We start from the raw sequence: 18,699 nt of genomic DNA, 5'->3' as shown, positions 1-18,699 counted from the left end.
ACCTCATTCAGAAGGATTAAGACACGTATCGAGACAAATTACACCTGGCGATGCACCCACATGGACTGAAATGCATCACGTAGTTAATAAAATACGAAAACGTTGTGACTGAAGGCGTTGTTTAATTCATATCTGCAGTGTTTTGAATACAGTCATGTTTTAAGCTGCAAAATATGGATAAAATTAAACAAGATCTATTTTTTCCTTTACGCCGCCTTGCAGCACAGAAATTCATCACTAGCTGCGTGCTGACGCTGGACTCTCAAAACAATCCACGACGCCGTACGAACTTCCAGCATGGTGGAATAATTGCGGGTCAGAAACTTCTGTTAGTCACTACAACCAAAAAGCAGCCAAAGTTGGAAATTTCTCATGTGTTATTCACTCCCTGCCCGAAACTAGTGATAGAGTGAATAAGTAAAGTGAAATATGCAGCTTTGACTAGTTTTTCTTTGTACTGACCATGAGGTCGTATTGGAATTTCCTGTGCCTGACCTCGAATATGTGAAAGATTTTTACGCCTCGGTCCACTACGGAGATATGAATGGAACCAGATGCTGCCTTCTGTAAATCCCAGCAGGAGAGCAGCGCAAAAGCCCGCACGCCGTGGCGCGGCGGGTTGCCTGCCACTGGCGCCAGCGCCCCCTTATTTTGGGCGCATTCCGTATTCTGGTCTCGTGGCGCTCCTTCTGGCGCCAGCACTGGCGCAGCATCCCGTCCAGCTGCACATCTCCTGGGAGCCGGCTGATCCGGGATACGGGAGCCGCGCCTCCCGGAAGAATACGATCGCGGCGGCTTCTGCAAAGTTAAGGCTGTGAGACAGGCCACGTACTCGCCCGGTTGCTGAATATAAGAGCTTCGTTTGGCTCCACTAATATGACCGTTACACGTTCACCTGCTCTGTCCAAAGAATCTGAAAATTTACCATGATGATGTATTGGATACGTCAAGTTTTCCTCTCGCGTTCGCATAATAAAACCAGCAAGCATCAAGTTTTTCTTCAAGCGTGCGCATAATACACTACTGGCCATTAAAATTGCTACACCACGAAGATGACGTGCTACAGAAGGGAAATTTAACCGACAGGAAGAAGTTGCTGTGATACGCAAATGATTAGCTTTTCAGAGCATTCACACAAGGTTGGCGCCAGTGACGACACCTACAACGTGCTAACATGAGGAAAGTTTCCAACAACGTTGTTGTTGTGCCTCGTGTAAGGAGGAGAGATGCGTACCATCACGTTTCCGACTTTGATAAACGTCGGACTGTAGCCTATCGCTATTGCGGTATATCGTATCGCGACGCATTGGTCGAGATCCAATGACTGTTACCAGAATATGGAATCGATGGGTTCAGGACGGTAATACGAAACGTCATACTGGATCCCAACGCCATAGTATCACTAGCAAGCGAGATGACAGGCATCTTATCCCCATGGCTGTAACGGATCGTGCAGCCACGTCTTGATCCCTGAGTAAAGAGATGGGGACGTTTGCAACACAACAACCATCTGCACGAACAGTTTGACGACGTTTGCAGCAGCATGGGCTATCTGCTCGGAGACCATGGCTGCGGTTACCCCTGACGCCGCATCACAGACAGGAGAGCCAGCGATGGTGTGCTCAACGACGAACCTGGGTGCACGAATGGCAAAACGTCATTTTTTCGGATGAATCGAGGTTCCGTTTACAGCATCATGATGGTCGCATCCGTGATTGGCGACATCGCACTGAATGCACATTGGAAGCGTGTATTCGTCATCGTCATACTGGCGTATCACCCGGCGTGATGGTATGGGGTGCCATTGGTTACACGTCTCGGTCACCCATTGTACGCATTGACGGCGCTTTGAACAGTGGACGTTACATTTCAGATGTGTTACGACCCGTGGCTCTACTCTTCATTCGATCCCTGGGAAACCCTACATTTCAGCAGGATAATGCACGACCGCAAGTTGCAGGTCCTGTCCGGGCCTTTCTGGATACATAAAATGTCGTCTGCTGTCCTGGCCAGCACATTCTCCAGATCTTTCATCAATTGAAAACGTATTTCAGTGGTGGCCGAGCAACCGGCTCGTCACAATACGTCAGTCACTACTCTTGATGAACTGTGGTATCGGGTTGAAACTGCATTGGCTGCTGTACCTGTACACGCCATTCAAGCTCTGTTTGACTCAATGCCCAGAATTATCAAAGCCGCTATTACGCCAGATGTGGTTGTTCTGGGTACTGATTTCTCAGGATATATGCACCCAAAATGCGTGAAAATGTTATCACATGTCAGTTCTAGTATAATATATTTGTCCAGTGAATATCCGTTTATCATCTGCATTTCTTCTTGGTGTAGCGATTTTAATGGCCAGGAGTGTAAAACCAGCCAGAGTCACAGGCCTGGCTTTTCGGAATTATTTGATTTAATATTACACTGAGGTGACAAAAGTCATGGGATAGCGATTTTCACATATACTGGTGGTGGTAGTATCGCGTACGCAGTGTATAAAAGGGCACCGTCTTTTTTACTCAGGTCGTTCGTGTGAAAATTTGATTACCGTCACACAACGGGAAATAACAGTCCTTGAACGCAGAGCGGTAGCTGGAGCTAGATGCATGGGACACTAGATTTTTAAAATCGTTAGGTATACACTTTTCCGAGATCCGCTCTGTCAAGAGTGTGCCGAGAACTTCAAATGTCAGTTGCTACATCTCACCACGGGCAACGCGGTGGCCGACGGCCTTTACTTAACCACCGAGAGCAGCGGCGTTTGCGTAGAGCTGTCTGTGCAAACAGACAAACAATGGTGCGTCAAATAAACACAGAAATCAATGTGAGGCGTCAAGGAACGGATTCTTTAGGACACTGCTGCGGCATTTGGCGTTAATGGGCTATGGCAGCAGACGACCGATCTGCATGCCATTGCTAACGCCATGACAGTGATCGCAGCGTGTCTTCTGACCTCTTGACCACACTGGTTGGCCCTAGACTCATGGAAAACCATGGCCTAGTCAAATAAGTCTCAATTTCGTTTGGTAAAGGCTGATTCCAGGGTTCCAGTGTGGTGCAGACCCCAGGAAGCTATGGAACCAACTTGTCAACAAGGCACTGTGCAAACCGGTGGTGGCTTTATAATGCCATAGACAGTGTTTACATGGAATGGACTGGGTCCTCTGGTCGAACGGAACCAGTCATTGGTTAATAATGATTATGTTGGGCTATTTGGAAACCATTTGCAGCCATTCATGGACTTCATGTTCCCAAACGATGTTGAAATTTTTATGGATGACAATGCTCCATGTCACTGGGCCACAGTTGTTCGCGATTGCTTTGAAGAACATTTTGGACCACTCGATCCAATAATGTCGCTACCCAGATCGCCCTGTCTGGATCCAATCAAAAGTTCTGGGACGTAATCGAGAGACCAGTTCGTACACAAAAGGCTGAACGGGCAACACTTTCGCAATTATGGACAGCAATGGACGTATCAAGGTTCAAAATTCCAGCTCGTGACATCCAACGATTTTGTGAGTCCATGTCGCGGTGAGCTGCGGGGCTTTTGACGTGTATCTATATATATATACCTATTTATTGTATTTTATTTATTTATTTATTTTTTATTCTCCAGGTTAGCCGAGAGGGCTAATGCGCTGCTTCCTGGACTCGAATAGGCGCGCCGGTCCCTGATCGAATCCGCCCGGCGGATTAACGACGAGGACCGGTGTGTCGTCCAGCCTGGATGTGGTTTTTAGACGGTTTTCCAGACCCCACTAGGTGAATACCGTTCTGGTCCCCACATCCCGCCTCAGTTACACGACACGCAGATATTTCTAACAGTTCCTCACTATTTCAAGGTTTACACTAGGTACAGACAGCTGGGGTACACTGATTCCATCCTGGGTAGCATGGAGTGGCGGCAAGAAGGGCATCCAGCCACCCCTTTCAATTAACATTTTCAAATCCGTTGTTACCACGCCGACCCTGCGACAGTGTGGGACAAAGGCGCAAGTAAAAGAAAGAAAGAATTTATGTTTTATTTTTTATTTGATTTTGTTTCCACAGCAAAGCTATGCAAGGCACGGATCGCTCTTAGATTTTACTGACACAAAAATGTAGCGTGGGATCCCGTATAATTATTGAAATTACTTAGGCGAATCCGTGCTCAAAAGCAGGTAATCATTATAGGCTATATACACATATAAATAAGTATGTCACCATTTTCAATACGTAAGGACCTTCGTGTGATTTAATTACGCCTTAGTGCAGGCCAAGTCTGTGTCCTATTTTACGTGGCATACATCGTCTGAAAAAATCGTTACGTACTTCGAAAATGTCTGTTGCTAACGATCATGGATGAAAGAAATAATATCGCCGATCTCCAGCGTCGCCTGTGGAAAGAACGGGATAACAGTTACGATAATTTGAAATTGCGGCTTAATCGCTGCGAATTGTCGCCGTCCACCGATGTTCAGCTTGTTGCCGGCGCAGTGTCTGAAATTCTTTTAAAAATGATGGAACAAGCAAACGGGAGATGTGGTACAGGTTACAGTTAAAATGAAAAACAGCAATACTTAATACATATACTGGAGCTCACTGCTCAAATAATAAAACATGTACATCCTTATTATGTAGATTGTTCACAATGGCGACCTGTCCGAACAAGAACAAGCAAGAGAGTGTTCGCGCTTTTTGCTTCAGGCCAATACCAAAAAGAACGAAGATAATAATAATACTTATGTTACTGATGGTAGTTTTACTTTGTAATCGCATTATTCCTTGACTTTCAGTAGAGTTTCTTTTACATATGACAATTATAATTGCTCAATATTGTGGAAAAATATTTAAGAACTTATAGTTTGCCTTATCTGGGCCATGGGACGTCATGCTAGTCGGGCGCAAGGAAGTCCGACACGATATTAGGGGAGGTATCCCATGACTTTTGTCACCTTGGTGCATAATTCTTCGTACTTTTGCTTAGTTATTTTGCGTATAGCGTACTAACATTATGATTGTGATATGTAAGGCCTGAGCTGACAGGCACTTTTCTTGTGTTACTGTCATGTGGTAAGCAACAGACTATCTTCCAGAGTTAATCTTTCACTCTGCAGTGAAGTGTGTGTTGGTTTGAATCTTCTTCGCAGATTAAAACAGTGTGCCATAACGGGACTTGACCAGCAACCTTGCCTTTCGAAACTTATCTTCTTACTGAATGATCTAAGCAGGCACGATTCATGAAGCATCCTCAACAGATTTTTTGACAGTAATTCTCTCCTACTTTCCAAATTTCAGAATTTCCCTGCATAGCACGTCGATCTAAAAAGTTTGATAGTGAATTAATAAAAAATAAATAAAGTGCAGATGGCAGTTTTAATGCTTGAGATGTTCTACATAGTCCCTTCCCACCCCCCCCCCCCACCCCCACCCCTTCGTCCACCATGACGCATGGATGTGTAACATCAGAAAAGTTCATCTTTCGGATGCTATTCAACTGGTACTTCCCATTTGCTTGAATGTAGGTTACATCGTCGAAACGTTGACCTTTTGTCCGAACTTTAGCACTTTCTCACTTTCTGGTAGGTTTATACTGATAACACCAAGTCTCATCATCCGAGGTGATTGTTTTCTCTGAAAATAATTGTCCACGATTTACATTTCAGTCAAGTCGCTGAAGTGTCCATGAGCCGTTTTTTTTCTGGAGTCAACGTGTACGAGAAAAGCTCTGCATACATTCTTCTTGGAAATATCCTGCATAGTGCCTTGAACAATTGATTTCAAGGTTTGCTCCATTGTGATTTGCGACACAACAACGCTCATATACTACTGTCGCACGTCCACTACTTAATACTACCTGCTCACAACTGAGTGGTAGAATGCACATTTCTTGCTTACAGTTGATGGTTCAAGCTGCAACCGTAGTTATTACGCCGCCATCGCTTATAAACAAGGAATAAAATCACTCTCGTAATTATTTGGACGGACATTGTGCACTGAAGGACTCGAACTGCTGGAAGGAAATGCATGCTACACATTAGGTGCTTGTTTCCTGAATGAATAATTCACTCTCAGTCGGAGCGAGCGCTATTTTGGGGTTTTTGGGTAGGAGCATCGACCTCTAAAGCAGGCTAGCTTCTTGTTCAGTGGATACTAGACTCAGTTATAAATGTAGACTTCGGATTATAACGGAAATACTTGCCTTTTTTCGTTCTCTGTCGCTCCTTAGATGATTGAAAATTCATGGAATTTTGTTCCGTCTTTGCACCTAAATGAAACGCCTTTTTCTTTTTGCCATAAGCGCTTCGTTTCATTTATTTAAGAAGCATCTTCTGTAGCTGGTAACATACGGTATAGTAACGTAATTGCAACTACCACATAACGTATGTATTATATAAACCGAGTGTAACGGGTATAATTGCGGATTTTTTTTAATGTCGTACTACCTTAATATGTGGACCCTTTTTTTTTTAATTTACTGTCTGATGTTTTCTGCATTGTCGGAACTGCACTACTAAGAGGAATGCACCTGTCAGTATAAACTAACCATTTTGCGCCCATGTGTCCACACTTCCACAAATATTACCCTGTGTGAAACAACTGTTTAAGGCTTGCTCTTGCCACATGGTCTTGGAGATAGTAACCAACCTAAAAACATACTACTCCGAAAATCTATAATTATTAGTCTGGAAAAGTTGTAAGTACTTATGTAATGATGTTCAGTGTGCTGTCCTTAGCCACCAATAAAAAAAAAATCTGCACTCACAGTCATTACACCCTGAATACAAACAAACATTTATTACAATCCACTCTAGATGCTTCATGAATAAAAGAAGTAAAATGTCTATGGCAAAAAAAAGAAACTTTCATTTAGTTGGACGGACGAAACTTACCTCCATGATGAAAGATCTGTTTGGGACTGGTGATTGTCTCCACGAGCAGAGAAGGATGGAGATCTATTATCTTCCAGTTATTGTTCTCAGTGCGTGAATCCGCCATCTTTTGGTAGAAGTAAGAATGCTAGTTCAACTTTAAACGGAAACGAAGCTGCAGAGGGAAAGAGGAAGAGCTAATGTGGTGGTGACAGTGTTGAAAACGACCACAAGTGGTGGCAAACTATACAAGGCAATCAGAAAGGATCTTCTCTGCTAGGTAAATCCATGTTTCGTTTTACTGTATTGTTTGATACAAATGGACTCTGAAGCAGATGTACGAGGTGTATTCGAAAAGAAAGGGTTGCGGCCCACAAATAGATACTAATGTCAAGAAGCTTTTATTACCGTTTTAATATCCCACAAACCGTCTTTATTTTTAACACTCAACTGTCATTAAATTCACTTTTCCTAATGTTCCACTAGCTTCTTCAAACCCATTGCGAAGAATTACTCGTCCTTGGAAATTAATCAGCATCAGATTCTTAATGACAGTAAGTAACAATTTCCGGGACCCACTTTGTTCACAATTTACTATACTCGAGATCTTCCGTGACTAGTTATTCAATAATTAAACTTTCGACATGAGAGATTACGCCCGCCAAAGCACCAGTGACGATTCGTCGATCAGATCGCTGTTTTTTTGTCCACTTGCATCCCGATTTCATTGGCCTGCTAGTTCACTCTTGCGTCTTTAAAGTAGCTATATCGTTGTTTGACCTTTCCCACGATCATTACTGTACACCCATAAAATGCGTACGTGTCCTGGTGATTTAAGCAGCTGTAGATGCTTTTACACACGCGAAATGAAATAAGGTTCGTACTATACATCTAGGGGAGCAACGATTCCTAAGGCTTTTGTTGTCTGTTTTCACTGACAGTGAAATGTCTGCTGAATCAAAATAATGCCGACTGCAACTTGGGAAACCATCAATAAATGTCATTGAAATATTGTTTTTAAAATTTAGCTATCAACATTTACATTTATATTAAAATGAAATATATTAAGTATAAATACGTATACAGATACATGTTCTTAGACAAAAATAACGAAGAAGCACGAAGAAATTATAAGAACGAGACGGCACTCGATAGATGTGTGCACATGTAGAAGCAAACAAATCATTACCATTTCAGAAAAATTGGATGATTTATTCAAGAGGAAGAGTTTCCCAAATTGAGCAACTCATCAATACTTTGGTATACCTCTGGGCCTTATGCATGCAGTTCTTCGTCTTGACACTGATTGACAAGAGATGTTGCATGTGCTCCTGAGGGATATCGTGCTAAATTCACGTTAGATTAACAAAAATCCAGAGTTTATTTTTAGCCATTCCTTCCCCGTGACAGCCTTCTCATCTCAGAGTAACAAGTGAAATCTACGTCCTGAATTATTTGCTGGATATATTCCAATCACTTTCTTCCTCTGTGGTTTTCGCCCTCTGCAGCTCCCTCTAGTACCGTGGAACTTATTCCGTTATGTTTTAACACATGTCCTACCATCCTGTCCCTTCTTCTTGTCAGTCTTTTCCATACATTCCTTCCCTCGCCTCCTCCTTCTCCTTCCTTATCTTATCAGTACATCTGATTTTCAACATTCTTCGGTAGCAACACATCTCAAATGATTCTATGTTCTTCTTTTCCTGTTTTCTCACAGTCCACGTTTCACTACCATAAAATGGTGTGCTCCAAACGTACGATCTCAGGAACTTCTTCCTGATATTAACGTCTATTTTTGATACTATAGCTTTCTCTAGGTCAGGAATGCCATTTTTGCCAGTGCTAGGCTGCTTTTTATGTTCTCTTTGCTCCGTACGTAACGAGTTACGTTGCTGCCTAGGTAGCAGAAATCCTTCATTTCATCCACTTGGTGATCACGAATCCTGATGTTAACTTTCCGCAGTTCTGATTTTTGCTACTTTTCATTACTTTCGTCTTTCTTCGATTTATTCTTAACTCAGATACTGCACTCATTAGACCATTCCAATCAACAGATCATGTAGTTCTTCACTTTCACTGAGGAAAGCAATGTCATCAGCGAATATTAAAACTTATATCGTTTCACCTTGAATATAACTCCACACTTGAACCTTTCTTTTATATCTGTTATTGCTTCTAACATTCTCATTCGGGAGTGATTCGTCGACATTTTGTACCAAGGTAAAGCACGAGAAGCAGTTGACGCTCTCGTCACGCGTGGGGGAGGGCATTATCTTGCTGAAATGTAAGCCCAGACGGCTTGCCAATAAGAAATGACCATCACTCTTGGTTGTCGAGCCATACCGTGGACATCGATCAGGTTCGTATCTCACCGCTGTGGTGTGAGATGCGTGCAGGTGTTTGTAGGGCGAGTTTTTTTTCTTTGACTAAACCGTTCCTTTCTTTTCCTTTTGTAGCAAAAGACACCATTCCTGTCACCAGTAGCGTCGGGAGTCACTAATGTCAAAACGATCCTCGTTAAAGCGAGAAAACCATTTTCTACCCGTGCTCTGTCCGTCGGTACTAACCCCATGTTTCTGGCTGCCTCTGCTGATGTAACCCGCCAATGGAATTAAAACAATATGAATACATAAAAAATGTTCAGATTTCTCCACATCTCCACTCACCATCTCCGTAAGACAAAATAGAATATGTACTCCAACTATAAATAAAAAATGACAATCGTCAAATAGACCCATAGCAACCGAAATACCAACATGCAAAACAAAAACGCTACGAACTTCAAGGAAGACATTGAAGCAATTCAGAACTAGGTTGCTAGATAGGGAAAGCAATGTGAAGGATGTGACGGATCTGCAGTTTTCAATGGCGCATCAGTGCCGGATCTGGAAAGACAGGACGGGGGGCGGGGGCGCCCGACAAAGTGGCCAGTTTTCCAGGCTGGTAGAATTTAGTGGGCGCCAAATTTTGAGAAAAATTGTTTCTGAAATTTTTTTATAAATATAATTGTAGAACTATATACAAGTACAAGGGCAGTCAAAGAGCGATACCATTCAATAAATCTGAAGTTGCTCCAAGCTGACAGAGGAATGGTCTCAGACTTGATATGCTTGCAGACTACCCCCTCCCGCCACGTGACATTCCATTGTTCGCTAATTACTAATGAGGTTTTATTGATCTCCATTGTTTCGTTAATATTTATGTATTTCAATTAGCTTAATGACTTATATAATAATAGATGGTCGAAAACGAATTAGTGGACTGACGTACAGAATAACAGTGGAAGAAAACAGGGGGAAAGTAAGTGAAGTATTATCCCAAACACGAAAATTGGATTCTAATGTAGTCCGTTTTAAATGATTTTGTGAAAGCCTTCGACTGTGAAGGCAATCGGTTTGTTTATAAATAACTTTTCTGTTTACTGTATCGACTTTCTTTTTTCATATTTTACACGACGCGGTTTGTGAACTGAGTCCCATTTTCAAGTGTGTTTTATCTTTATACTATGTCATTTTTAAGTAATACTTTCGATGTATGAGGTTCTTCAGATGCTTTGACAATATAATTCCTTAAAAATAGTAACAGGCTCAGATAAGCACTGTTGTAAAATACATATAAGCAAATAATGATACATATTGTTAATATAAATACCCTCTGTACAAAAGATCTGTAACATTATTTCCGTAAACTACATCTAAAATCACATTTGTAGCTGTTTGCTTATGTAAGTTATCCTCGATGTGCACTGTAAACTAAAATTTGTGTGAGATATATAACATGTGTAAGACTCTGCACAAATTGACGGCAGGAATGCTGTAAGTATAATTGCTTCACCACTAACTACCTATAAAAATCGATAACTTACTAAAAAATTGCGTGTTCCTTATATACGAGGGTCAGTCAAAAAGTAATGCCTCCTATTTTTTTTCCTACGTTTAATTGTCAGGAAATTTAAATGCAATTACATAGGTTGAAAACCACAACATTGAGGATCATTTTGTCATTTTTCAATGTAATCTCCGCCCATCTCTACAGTTTTGGTCCATCTTTGAACAAGGGCATGTATCCCGGCACGGCAAAAATCACAGCTCTGCTTCCTAAGCCATTGACGCACGGATGTTTTGACGGCCTCCTCATCTTCAAAATGAATCCCACGATGAGCTGCTTTTAGTGGCCCGAACAGATGGAAGTCTGATGGTGCCAGGTCAGGGCTGTATGGGGGATGAGGCAAAACTTCCCATCCAATTTTGACAATCTCGTCAGAGGTGTGACGACTGGTGTGTGGTCTTGCATTGTCATGCAAAAGAAGAACATCTGCCATTGATTTTGTTGGGCGAACTCGCTGAAGACGTGCTTTAAGTTTTTTGAGGGTTGTGACGTATTGAACAGAATTTATTGTGCATCCTTGCTCCAAAACATCAACCAGAATCACACCCTCTGTATCCCAGAAAACTGTTGCCATAACTTTCCCTGCCGATCGCACAGTTTTGAATTTTATCTTCCTCGGCGAGCTTGTGTGACGCCACTCCATTGACTGCCTCTTTGATTCGGGTTCAAAAAAATGCACCCATGTTTCGTCCCCGGTCACAATTTTTTTCAGAAACTCATCTCCCTCCAAACGGAAGCGCTGCAAGTGTTGGGAGGCTATTGTTTTCCTTGCCTCTTTATTCTGATCGGTTAACATTCTTGGAACCCACCGTGCACAAACTTTTGAGTACCCCAATTGTTTAATAATCGTGATCACACCTCCTTTACTAAGAGAAATAATGCGACACACTTCATCTGCAGTCACCCGACGGTCACCACGAATGATGTCATCAACCTGCTGAATGTTGTGTGGAGTCACTGCACTCACCGGCCTGCCGCTCCGCTTTTCGTCAGTCAACGGTGTTTGCCCTTCAGCTTCCTTACAACGACGAACCCATCGTCTAACAGTGCTGACATCCACTGTCACAACACCATACACCTTCTTCAGTCTTTCATGAATGCGTATGGGCGTTTCACCTTCTGCATTCAAGAATTCAATCACACGACGCTGTCTCAAACGAACATCGATGTCGGCCATCTTACAAACTTCTGCTGTGCTGCCACCTGTTGACACAGAAAGTTACTACTGCAGTGGATTGCAGAAGAAGGTTTGAGGAATGGCGCCAAATTCAAATTTTTCACTTAACTTAATTTTTTTAAGTAGAAAAAAAATGGGAGGCATTACTTTTTGACCGACCCTCGTATTTCAGTAGAGATAACGAAACAAAGCGGAACCTCACACATCGTAAACATTGCGTAAACATGGCACAGTACACACTTGAAAACGGGAATAATTTCCTGAAACGCTTCGTGCAAAATATGAATAAAAGGTAAATGTGACTGGTAGCACAAAATTTATCTAGAAATAAACACAAAATTGGATTCTCTTATCACAAAGCCTACTGACCGTAATAAAAAGAAAATATCAGTCAGTATTATATAATATAAATACACTTCGTAATGGTCCCTTGAAACTGTATTAATGTATTCGCACTTTATCATATTTACAATTCTTGTAAATCCAATTTTATAGTGTGGCAGAGTTTTTTTTAACGAGTTCAAGAGATAGAAATGTGATCCTGCGTGGTGTAAATAGGAAGGAAAATTGTAAAAAAACATTAGACAGCGTACTTTTGTTTTGTTTCTATTTTTGGTTGTTCCGCTCCGTTCAAGTCGTGATCTGCATTATGTTTGAGAATGTGAAAAATTTAAAAAACATAAATTATCAAACAGTTTCTAGTTTTGTTATACACTTGCATTCATAAACGTATCTACACATACTTTATGAATGTTGAATATTCTTACAAATGAGATATAGGTATAAAATTGAAGAAATATAAAAAGAACAGAAATTTGCGGGTGAAAATAAGTACGTAAGCTTGAAGCAAATAACAGCAAATGCGATAATATGCGTTTTACATTACCGACAGGTTTGTATGTGTAAATTAGTAGATAATAAGCAACTATCTTTCTTTTTGTATTCTTTTTTTTGCGTCATCTTTAACAGTGGTTAACTCCTTACTGTTACTTTAATACTAGCGCAACAAGGAAGTTCTTTAACGAATGGCTCGAGGACAGTATATCTCACAAGTTTAGTATGGATCTTTTGTTTCGATCTTTTGTTTCTTTGTTTCAAGTGACAGTGAAAGTAACCTCGAAGATGACACGTGTAAGAAGGAAGTAGACGATGCTGTGATATATGAAATAGCAATTCCTGCAGCATCAGCTGGTCTTTACTATACCGTTAAAACATTTGAGTTTGAATTTGATTTTAATGATCTTAGAGCATGGTCAAAGAGGTTACCTGACATTGGAAGACGCTATCTTATGAAAATGAGGGCAGGAAACGAACGTGATACTGACATAATTGAAAGCTAAAGAGAAGGCTGCAATTTAAATAATGATTGATTTCGAAAGGAATTAAAAATGGGACAAAAATTAATAGACAATGGCAACACTGTATTGAGAGCCAAACTGCTTTACACCAGGTTAAAAAAAGTGCGTCTCATTGGAGAACAGTATTGCACTGTATTATTGGTACACTTTTTTTTTTTTCAAAGCAATAGAGTCTGTTTAGAGGGAAAAGACAAGATGGTGATTTTGGTTATCCAGAGGGTGGCAAAATTTTAAATACTACAGATCGCATGTCACACTATAGTGCTCCACTTCGTCAGTATATTAACGTCACAAGAAAGGGGAGATAAGCTATTGTTCTAAAAATATACATGAGTCCCTTGATCTACTTGCCAACAAAATGAGGCAGGATTTAATGAAAGATATTTTGGAGGCTAAATACTTTTCAGTGATGTTTGACTGCACTCCATATATCACTCACAACGAGCAGATGACTCAAGTAGTCCGGTACGTGAAGTTAAATGACAAGTTGTGGGAAATTTTGATGACTATTATTATATTTGGAGACGAAAGAGAAGAAGGTCTTAGCCAAGAAAAGTAGAACAGGATGGGTTGAGCATGAAATACAATAATGGGGCAAACAATGCTGGAAAGGCCAAAGGGTTCCAGTGAAGTATACTTGAGAAGAAAGTACTGCCCTGTTTTGTACCACGTGGTGTTCACTGTTAAATTTAGTAGGACCATTTGCAGCCGTCACATTCGTTCTATGTCAAATTTTTTTGGAACTACCAATTGTTATATCCATTCTTTGTGGCTTCAGCTTCAAAATGGGGTTCTTACGGAAACATGTACCCATAACATGAAAGTCTCCCAGCATGTGTAAGTGGTCTGCAAGAGTAGAGGCGATGGAAGCTGTTTAGAACCATTTTGGTAAATATATAAAGGTTATGGAGAAGACAAAACTTTTAACTTGCCATCACTAGATACAAAAATTTAGACAAAAGTATTTTAAAGAATTTGTCAGAACTCAAATTCATTGCTTTAAATTGTTCCTGGAACGCAATCATAAAAAGTAGATCGGCCGATTGGTTTCTGAAAGAGCAACCCTTCCGATTGATAAAGCTGTTTGCAATATTCAAGGCCTTTTGAGCTTTCTGAAAGCTTCTAGAGACTATTGTATTTTTCTGAGGCCAAAATATTACCAGAAAATAATGAGATATCAATGGCATTCTGATAAAATGAATTAGAGGAAAGAAAAAAGAACGTCCGATGAGCTTTGTGAGAATGATGAATCCGAACATTCACAGCAAGATTTGCTTAGAATGTCTCTGTTAGAAGTAATTGATAGCGTAATAATAGCGCTGGGTATCAAGTTTACAGCACTAGAGGATATTAATACAAGGCATAGTTTTTTGTGTGGTGTCCAAATTCTAGACATGGAAGTGGAGGACTTAAAGGCAAAAGAGGGGAACTGGTAGATAGCTAAGTAGATCTTAACAAGAAAGAAATAATTTTTGTCTGTGCTGGCAAAAGAGAGAGCCTTTCAAGACGCCACCGCACCATCCACATTAAGTTTAGTTTATAAAATAAATTGGTAGAGGGATGCTCTAAACATACAACAGCCTTAGAAACACTACTTATTCTCCCAGTTCCTATTTCCTCCAGAGAAAGAACTTTCAGCAAACTGAAACGAATTAAAAATTATTTCAGGAACCTGATTGTTCAACAAAGGTCAACAAATTTAAGTATAATGTCCATAGAGCACAAAGGAACTGCTTGTATAATAAGATCACAAACATTTTTACAGCAGAAAAAAGCTCGGAATTTTACATTTCAAATTTATAATTTGTGCACTGAACTAACATATTTTAATTTTTGCATTTGTAATTTTTTTTTTTTTTTGTTGTGACCTTAATTTAGTCAGTAAAGTAAGTTAATGTTTTGAGATGGTGAAATTTACTTTGAAATATATTACCTAATTACCTAATAGGGAGTCATCCTAGTTGCAGCCTCGTGCCACATCTTCTAGCATAATATTTCTCTATGTCGGTTTGGCTGTCACTGAAACTCTTACCGGTAGTTCGCTTTGATGGTGTAGGGCGAGCTTACTGAAACTATGAAGAGATGACGTTTGACTGCAACTTTTCCTTCGATTTATTTGTTTGTATCACTATGGTCATAATACCGCCTCTCGATAAAATCAGTAGTTTAATTTTACTAATGTTGCCATATTCAGGTTTCTAGTGCTTTGTTTTCTGCGCTATATTAAACCATGCCGATTATTACCGCAGTGCTTGTTCAGAAGCAAAACTTACGATAGTTATGCACTAGTGTTGGGGAAGACCAAAACCAGGCATAAATACATATAACTGAGCAAAAGCCACGGAGGAGCTACTCGAGTGACAAGTAGAGGCTCCAGTGTCTAGAAAGCTGACAGCGGCCGGAAGAGAGGAGTACCGACCACACGCCCCTCCATACAGCATCCAAATGATACCTCTGGCAGAGGATGATACCGTGGCCTGTCGCTCCCAATTGATCCATCTGGGCCGTATGCTTGTTTGCTTATCATCGATAATATAATGTTAGAATAATTACTGGCTGACAAACTCGATATTGCCCAGGTATTCATTTTGCCAATTTTCTATTAGAAACAATATCAAAAAATTACTGTGTTTGTTCTACAATACTGAAAAAAAATTATTTCCGTGTGTGCGTGGAAACACCTTTCAAAATTATGAAACAGTCATACAATGAAATAAAATGACACGACTTCAAAGGCTTCACTGGTCTCATATAGACATGATTTTTTGTATATAGATTGAAACGACGACGAAAATTTGTAGGAAGGCCAGGAATTGAACTCAGGTCTCCTGATTACTAGGCAGGTGCGTTACCCAATAAACCGCCTTGGCACAGCAGTTCAGACCACTTCACGGAATACTTTGGCACGCCCCCCAACTTGATTCAAATTCTCGCTGACACCCCAGTTTATTGTAAATTTCAGAACACAGAGAGCCTCGGCCATTCTGTTCGTGTGCAGGAGGGAATTTGCAGTAAACTGGGGCGGCAACGAGAATTTGAATCAAGGAGGGAGGCGTGCCCTGATCATCTATGAAGTCGAGCAAACCACTGTGCCGAGGTAGCTTAGTGGCTAACGCACCTGCCTGGTGAGCAGAAGAGGTTCTCGATTCCCGGCCTTCGTACTAATTTTCAATCACTGATTTTGTCTACATACTTCAAATCATACCTAAAGGAGAAAAGTGAGTTTTCTAGATTTGTGTCATTTCATTTGTACAACAATCTGCGTCTTAATTTGATGCAGGAGCCCCCATTTTTACCTTCGAATCTGAAGGGCTATTACAGAACGTGGAGACCCTCGACAGTTCCATTGGTGCGTAAGGAGGAATTTACAGTAGACTGACGTGGCAGCGAGAATCTAGATCGAGGAGGGAGGCGGGCCAGTGTAATCCGTGTAGGCGCGTGGGCCGCTGTGACAAGGTGGCTTAGTGGCTAGCGCCCCTTCCTAGCCGGGATCGATTCCCAGCCTTAGTACAAGATTTCACTCAGTTTTCACTTCAGTCTACATACACTACTGGCCATAAAAATTGCTACACCAAGAAGATGACGTGCTACAGACGCGAAATTTAACCGACAGGAGGAAGATGCTGTGATATGCAGATGATTAGCTTTTCAGAGCATTCACACAAGGTTTGCGCCGGTGGCGACACCAACAGCGTGCTGTAATAAGGAAAGTTTCCAACCGATTTCTCATACACAAATCGCAGTTGATCGGCGTTGCCTGGTGAAACGTTAATTTGATGCCTCGTGTAAGGAGGAGAAATGCGTACCATCACGTTTCCGACTTTGATAAAGGTCGTATTGTAGCCTATCGCGATTGCGGTTTGCCGCATCGCGACATTGCTGCTCGCGTTGGTCGAGATCCAATGACTGTTAGCAGAATATGGAATTGGTGGGTTCAGGAGGGTAATACGGAACTCCGTGCTGGATCCCAACGGCCTCGTATCACTAGCAGTCGAGATGACAGGCATCTTATTCGCATGGCTGTAACGCATCGTGCAGCCACGTCTCGATTCCTGAGTCAACCATATGCACAAACAGTTCGAAAACGTTTGCAGCAGCATGGACTATCAGCTCGGAGACCACGGCTGCGGTTACCCTGCTACATCACAGACAGGAGCGCCTGCGATGGTGTATTCAACGCAGAACCTGGGTGCACGAATGGCAAAACGTTATTTTTTTCGGATGAATTCAGGTTCTGTTTACAGCATCATGATGGTCGCATCCGTGTTTGGCCACATCGTAGTGAACACACATTGGAAGCGTGTATTCGTCATCGTCATACTGGCGTATCATCCGGCGTGATGGTTTGGGGTGCCATTAGTTACACGTCTCGGTCACCCATTGTTCGCATTGACGGCGCTTTGAACAGGGGACGTTACATTTCAGATGTGTTACGATCCGTGGCTCTACTCTTCATTCGATCCCTGCGAAACCCTACATTTCAGCAGGATAATGCACGACCACATGTTGCAGGTCCTGTACGGGCCTATCTGGATACAGAAAATATTCGACTGCTGCCCTGGCCAGCACATTCTCCAGATCTCTCACCAATTGAAAACGTCTGGTCAATGGTGGCCGAGCAACTGGCTCGTCACAATATGACAGTCACTACTCTTGATGAACTGTGGTACCGTGTTGAAGCTGCATGGGCAGCTGTACCTGTAGACGCCATCCGAGCTCTATTTGACTCAATGCCCTTGCGTATCAAGGCCGTTATTAAATCGGCCAGAGGTGGTTGTTCTGGGTACTGATTTCTGGGATCTATGCACCCAAATTATCTGAAAATGTAATCACATGTTAGTTCTAGTATAATATATTTGTCCAATCAATAGCCGTTTATGATCTGCATTTAATGGCCAGTAGTGAAATATGCGTAACGGAGAAAGTATAACTACAGTATCGAAATTAAGAAACATAGTACTACTGTGCGCTGCACACAGTTGCTTCGCGTGTCTACGTGATTTTGTAAACGTCTGTTTGGCAACACTGCTACACAGACGGCTATCGTATTCACCTACAGTCGTTTCCGCTTCGAAGTTTAAACCTGTCAAAAGCGCTAGCAGGCGTCAGGGATTTCCTGAGTTCACTGGACTGTAGTGTCTTAGGAGTAAAGGAAAAATTTATTGAAACTTCACGCGTGATACAGCATTTCTTCACGCACCTCATTGTTTATGATCTCATGTCCCATGAACTATGGTGGGTAGACAGTTTTTACCCCCATAGCGATTGTTGCCTGACAGTTAGGGGTACGTGTACCGAGAGTTGTTGAAATCGGTCCACTGGTTTAGGAGGAAATGTGGAACATACATACATACATACATACACACGTACAAACATACATATAGAGACAAACATCCATTTTTATAACGTATGTAATATTTAA

Source organism: Schistocerca gregaria, chromosome 4 (assembly GCF_023897955.1).
Source record: "Schistocerca gregaria isolate iqSchGreg1 chromosome 4, iqSchGreg1.2, whole genome shotgun sequence".
NCBI lineage: Eukaryota > Metazoa > Arthropoda > Insecta > Orthoptera > Acrididae > Schistocerca > Schistocerca gregaria.
The sequence above is the reverse complement of the archived record's forward strand: the minus strand, read 5'-3'. Positions refer to the sequence as shown.